A 7,391-nucleotide genomic window follows, 5' to 3' on the forward strand; every position below is an offset into this window, starting at 1 on the left:
CACACTCTAAATCTTTGATCTGGGAGAACCCTCTCTGATGGGAGAACCCTCCAACTGCTACCACACACACACACACACACACACACACACACACATACTGTACACACACACCCTTTCGGATCTCTGATCTCCTTCCAATTAATGATGTCAAATGAGTGTGTTTACAGGCTCATTAGATTACTGCTGCAGAAGTAGAGCACCGCCCTGCTTACACACACACACACACACACACACACACACACGCACACACACACGCACACACACAAACACTAGGACCGAGGCTTTCTCTGTCTTGACATAGCCCTTGGAGGGAAGCCTGATGGCAAATCACCAAAGTACTATTGCCACCACAGGCATATCTGTGGCTCTGTGTGCGCACACACACTTGCAACCACACACACTAGACGTCCAGCCCAGCTGGACCCGTTTGGAGGCGGTTCAGGGCCGGTTAGGGCACAGCCAAGCAAATCCCCTGAAGAGTTCCAAGAGCCTAGAGACACAGACTGAGGCCAAGGCCTGGGGACAGACTGACAGGAGTGTGAATCGTCGCTGAGACATGAAACGAAAGAAAAGGAGGCACATTTGTGCACGTGTGCTACATAGACAAAATAAAGAATGAGAGAAAAAGCAGCCGAGCTCATCAAATCCATCCAACAGTTCTTCATGTTTCATTTATCAACTAATCAGTTTTCCATTCACACAGCTTGTTAGCATGCAAAGCAGCACACATGCACACACACTATTAAACACCTCATGGGCAGATTTGTGCACAGGCTGAGTACATCTCCACTGCCCCCTGTTGGGTTGGAGGTCAACCTCAACCCCCAAGTGAGAGCGCCGCGAGCCCAGCACTCTCACCTCAACGCTCACCCAGGGGCTCGAACGGGACGTCCCTTTTCAGCCAGCAGTAATTATGACACTAATGAGATGAGTGTGAATCAGAGGGTTACATGTGGACAGGAAGACGGCTTTGACACACTGATTCAATTACAGAGCAGTCTGTCTTTGTAGAGGCCAAAGACGAAAGGATTTGAGTAGCGTTAAGAGGATGAGAGCGTGAGGGGGGATGGTGGAGGTGGTGGGGGTGGGGGTGTGGGTGGGGGGGTTAGGCAGCCTCTATAATTCATATTTAATATCTACACAGTATGCAGTGGGCCAGGTCTGACGTAACCGACGGCTTAATTGGGTAGTAATGTACACATCATGTGCAGCAACATTTCCCATTTGAAGGAAACCACAAGTTGATACACCAAATGCAGCGAGACAAGAAAACAGTGTCAAAAAATAAACGTCATTCATGGTTGGCAGGACACACCCCCCCACACGCACGCACGCACGCACGCACACACACACACACACACACACACACACACACACACGCACGCACTCCAAGAGTCTGGTAGTTTTCACCTGACAAGCACTTGTGTCACATGGTGACCTCAGCTGGGATGACGTGGCAGGGACTGCTGGCTCAGCAAAGAAAGCTCATACACCTCTGAGAAGAACACTCAAATACACACACACACACACGCGTGCACATGCACGCACACACAGACACACACACGCACACACACATCAGGAAGTGACACTGACAGTGACAGTGACAAATACCTCTTTCAGATATCACACTCAGCCACGAGAGGTGCACAAATATCACACACAACAGCCAAGGTTGGCACATTATTATTCTTTTTAGTACTCCTACTGGGAATTCAAGCAGTAAAATCACTGCATTTTTTTACACACACACACACACACACACACACACATTCGTGATTTTGCTTATATGCTGCAGCCCCCCCCCCCCAAAAAAATGTTCCCTCATCCTGTTACCGGTGGCAACAGTCCTCCCAGGCTTCATCATATTAGAACCGTTCCAACAGAGGCTTTTTTCCTGTATGTTTTAGCCTGGGCATCTTTTTTCTATCCTCTGGTCCTCTCTTATCTCATTACACACACTTCATGCTTTGTGGTTAAATTATGTATTAAGGTCAATGTCAAAACACGGAAGATGTGTAATCTGCAGGGAGTTTCCTTTTATTCATTATTACAGTGAAGGCTGAGCACAACTGTCAGCCAGCCACGGTTGTGCTCAGCATGGAAGCTTATGTGCTCAGCGGGGCCCCACCAAGCCTCTCTCCCTTGCCCCCCACCCCACCTACCCACCCACCCCCTTCTCCCTTGGCTTCTTTTCACCACCATCACCACAACCCTCTTCATCCTCCTCTCCTTCCTCCTCCTCCCAGATGGACCCATGATAGATTTACCCAGCTAACCCGTCTCACTTTGGGATCTCCCTCTTCTTACAGCGGCAATCTGAGAGCTGTCAAGTGCTTCTATATGCCATGTCATAAATCTGAAGGAGAAGAATGTGCATGCTGGAGACTATGGGGATAGATGAGGTAGAGGAGGGGAGGAATGGAGGAAGGGAGGGGGGATGTTGGGGAGGATGAGGGTGTCATGCCATCCACTTGTAGTTCAGTGAATTTGTCTAATCTGGAATCATGTCAGGATACAGCAAGTCTACATAAGCCCCCCCCCCCCCCCACACACACACACACACGCCCCCATATAAGTGAACTTGAAGAAGAAAAAATAGAAAGCTATAGAGACCGTCTTATGCTGTCTTATACTCTTTGTTTATATTCAAGGTAATCTGGCATCATGTGTTGACAGGACAAGCTATCATCCTCTTCTTGAATCTGACTGTCCTCCACAGGGATTTGTACTGGGGGGGGGGGGGGGGGGGGTCGCATCTACCTCTCCTGCCTCACAAAAAGCTTGACCTCTTGTTTTCTCAATTGCTGTCAGTCAAAGTCATAGCTGTGTTTCTGTGTTGGATGTGTATTGACAGCTGTGGTACAGCCAGCTTTAAGATGTGCAAGACCCTTTAACCTTACTAGGATTGCAGATTGCTCTCTCTTTAATGGCTCGGGGGGGAGTGTGTGTGTGTGCGCGCGCGCGGGCGTGTGTGTGTGTGTGTGTGTGTGTGTGTGTGTGTGTGTGTGTGTAGGGGGGGTGCACTATGATAAATCTGGTCCAGCTTTGTTCCCACCAGTGTAATTATCTTCCGATTAGATTCATCCAGTTAGGCCTCCATCGCATTTACAATACTAACAGCATTCCTGGGAGGCGACCACTCAGTCATGTTAACCATTACACGATTACGTCTGTATGTGATAATAACTGCTGTTATTATCAACCGTGTAACATACAAAGACCCATACAAAAAAAAAGAAGAGGAGAAAATTACAATTCCGTAAACTCTGATGTCATCGGCACAGGCAACATTACACATGGCTGTAACTGGCATTGTTGAAGAAGACGAGATCACAATTCCAGAAAGCCCTACAGATCATTCTTCTAGCCATCTACACCCACTGAGGAATTATCTTTGGACAGGTTGTAATTGTTCTTAGGTGGCAGCTAGTGTAGGACCTGTTGCATGCTGTGTGGAGACGAGGCTCAAGTTTGGGAATATCCATGAAGACAATGGTGGCTCACTCACGTCACTACACGTAAGTTTATTTGAATGAGGTGTTCTCATCTCCCAATGTGTCCATTACTGAACAAAGACTAAAACCACCTCAGGCAAGCATAAAAAAGCATTTGCATAATTTGGACAGTTTTTTCCTAATTTCACCATTTCCATCATGTGATACTTAAATACAGTCAAACAGGTTGATAAAAATAAATTTATATGCTGTAGTGTACTGTAGCGAAATTACTGTTACTGTCAGATTTTGATCTATTTGGTCTGAAATCTTTTGGAAAGTCAACACCACAATCAGAGTTTTTATCAACCACTAATAGCCCTTTCACACTGAAACACACGTGGCAAAGCGTGTTTCTGTACCCATGTTTGCTTGGCATTAGGGTGCATTCAAGTTTCCAGCAGACGCAGGTCGCTTGGAGGGTCGGTGGATGTGGGTCGAAATGCTGAGTGAACCCTTTCAGAGTGCCCAAACACCCGCGTTTTTGGTGCAGTGTGAAAGGGGCTTTAAGCTAGCAATGGGCTAGCCATATAAGTAGCCGTTTTTGGCTAAACAGCAGATAATTTATTTTGGGTGACCCACACAAAATGACTCGTTTCACTGTCATAATATGACCCATTTGGTCTGATAACAATTGGAGGGTCTAGTAGAGTCACTTGATTAAGTTATTTATTCACACTGAAGCTAGCAAAGGGCTAACAGGAGGTAGCTGGCTAAGCCTGTGTAGGTCTCTGGTGTGCATTCTCACAGCACCGCAGGGAATATCACCAGGTACGCAGAGATTCATGTAAGCATTCAAATATTGATGAGCATTAATGTAAAGTCAGCTTGATTTAGACAGACAGGGCAGCCAGTAGCAGCATCGTAGTCAAACACAGGTGCAGGAACAGGCGTTAGAGAGAGGGCACCAAACAAACAAAAGCAGACAACCGAGGTTATCACACAGTTTCATGTGGGATGGATTGAGTGACGGAGAGGGGTTAAGGCAACCAGACAATAAAGCATGGAAGCCTGGGGTGGCTGTCTGTAGAAAAAACCCACTCCTTTCTTGACCTTCTTCCTCTTTCTCTCGCTTTGCAGCCAGTCTCCTGGTGGTTGCATCCTCTCTCTCTCTCAGCTTCCTGTGTTGTGCTTAGGAAAATGCCTCCTGACTGGTGGGCCTAATTACTGGCTCTTCGCTGACCCATGCCGGGCCAAGGCCTCGTCAGAACACTGATTCAACATGAGCCTCGCACCGGCCAGCATCTCACACTAATGAATACTAATGAATAATTATCACTGGCTGCTTGGCGTGCCGGCCCACTGCAGGGACACATGTTAACACACCCGCTTGTAGAACTGTAGAAATATAGAGGCTCTTACCCAGGAAGCAGGCAGCTCAGCCCGCACACAAGGCCAGGCAGGAATATGCAAGACTCCCTGAAGAGATGCAGTGAAAGCATAGAGGCCCTCAAGGTTAAACAAGTGAGCAGAGTGCAGCGGGCTGACCCCTGCGAGGACTGTTTTGATTGTCATGACCTGTATAAGGATTAATGCATATTGGGGCATGCTGTGGCAGTTGGTACAGGTTAACCAGCGGCTGAGAGGCTCCGAGCTTGTTACTGTGGTGATAAGATGAAACATGTCAGCTCAAGGGAAGTGTCAACAGTTGGAGCACTGTAAACCCACTCTGTTTGCTCCAACTCTGCTATAGCTGCAAACCCTGGCTGGAAAGGGCTGGTTATTAGATTTCAACCAGGGCAAAGAGGCAAATAAAAAGGTTGGAGACCCATTCATGAAGTAAACGAGTGTCATAAAGCATCACAACAACTTGTGTGAGTGTTGATGAGCATCTATGAGTGAATAATATTAGCAATACTGCACATAAACAACGATGTTTAAAATGATATTATTACGTGATGAGCCATCACATAATGTAACTTTACACAGAGCATTTTTTCCACATCATGGCCCAGGTATTCATACTCGTAATGGTCCAGTTACTAGAAAAAAGGAGATCCAGATTATTTTAGCTAATCTAGTCTATTCTCATACAATAACCACAGCAGTGCAATAAAATAAATACAATAAAAAAAACAATCAGGTTCTTTAACAAGTACTTTTCGATTATTCATCACATGATAGCCTAATGTTAGCTCGCAAAACCGAGCATCTCAAACTCAGTATTTGTTTGAAGATTCATTTTCTAGAACAAATAAGTTATCATTCCCTGTTTTATAGGGTTTGACCATGTACTGTCTATAAAGTATTGCTTGATTATTAAATGAATTATAATCAAACAGCAACAAAAAACAACAAAAGCATAAGAATTCTGCATTGTGAACATTTTTATGTATAAAATATTAATCCCAGATTATTTTTTTACTGTTTTATTGATACATTTCAATCTTATCATATTTGGCTCTCATATTATTTTTTTTAACGGTTGTAATAATTACGATAAATTATTGTATGATAGTAGTAAATATTAGCTTATATCAATTCAGCAAATACAAAGTAGTATTTGTGAGTTTACCTTCCAAAAACATCCTGGTGTCTACTTGTTGCCTTAGCGGCCATATTTGTAGTTGATACGTTTTTGGACTGTGTTACTCTTACCCACCTAGTGCTGAGTGTGAATGTGTGTACTCGTGTGTGTGTGTGTGTGTGTGAGAGAGAGAGAGAGAGAGAGAATGCCCCCCCCCCCCCGTGAGATGTAAAACTTCTTGGTGTGTTATTTTTCCTCCCCACCGTTTGTTCTTTTGATCTGTGTGTACATTATCTCCAGCTCTTTGAATTTCAATTTCACTGTCATGTAAGCTCTTTTCATCACAGCCGACTGTTGCAGCTCTAATAATATTCAACTTTTAGGTCACAGTGGAATGCTAATTAGATTGCTATTTTAATTAATATGTCCCTGCAGGTTTCCATATCAAATCAGTTTTAACACTGCATCATGCACTTTGAGCCAATAAATTACAATGAGCCCCAAAATAAGACCACTTCAAAAAAAACTGCGAGTTTGAAGGTGTACAGGAGCTGCACTCATTTGAACTGTGTTTACATAAATTGCTTATTGTTGCTTAATAAACTGCATAATATTAACCACATTGGGAAGCGTTTGAAACTGTTACAATAAGCCACTGAAGATGTTTGTTTTTCTCTTAATACATCCATATACAAACCTGTTCACAAGGATAAAAGTCTCAGATTAACTGGTTATTTTCAAGGGCAGGAGAGTGTTAATGTGCTACGAAAAAATGTTTTGTGTGTGTGTTGTGTGTGTTGTGTGTGTGCGCGCACGAGCACGTATGTGATGATGGTGGCATTTAAGGACTTAAAAGTGCTTCACTTTCTATCAGAGTGTCATTTGTCTGTCAGCACTTCTAGGTATGTTCATGTCCATATATCTACCAGTGTGTGTGTGTGTGTGTGTGTGTGTGTGTGTGTGTGTGTGTGTGTGTGTGTGTGTGTGTCCTGTCCAGCTCAGGGTGTCCCATTTATCATGTTGAGAGGCAACGAAGGGGCCTGGGATATGAGCGCAGCTGTATTCTTCTCATAATCAAAGGTCATGCTGGGGTCCAGTGTACCAATTGCTTTACTTCACTGCAAACCATCGACACACAGTCACACAATCAGGACACACACACAGAAATTAGATGTCAAGATTATGCCAAACTTCTGTCAAAAAAACGCGCATTTCCTCACCCCCCAAAAATTGTTTTACATCTAAAAATAGAAAATAAAGCATCTTGCAGTGAATATGATTTTCATCCATTTTTAATTTTGTCTGTATTATTTTGTGTGGGACAAATAAAGCATGATAATAATGTCATAATTAAACATTATGACCCCAACCTGATTCCAACCCACCTTTTCTTGATAAATTCCTAAAAAAGTATGCATGAAAAGGTAATA

Source organism: Aulostomus chinensis, chromosome 12, assembly GCF_037954235.1.
Source record: "Aulostomus chinensis isolate RoL2024-O1b breed Wild chromosome 12, RoL_Achi_v1.0, whole genome shotgun sequence".
Lineage (NCBI taxonomy): Eukaryota > Metazoa > Chordata > Actinopteri > Syngnathiformes > Aulostomidae > Aulostomus > Aulostomus chinensis.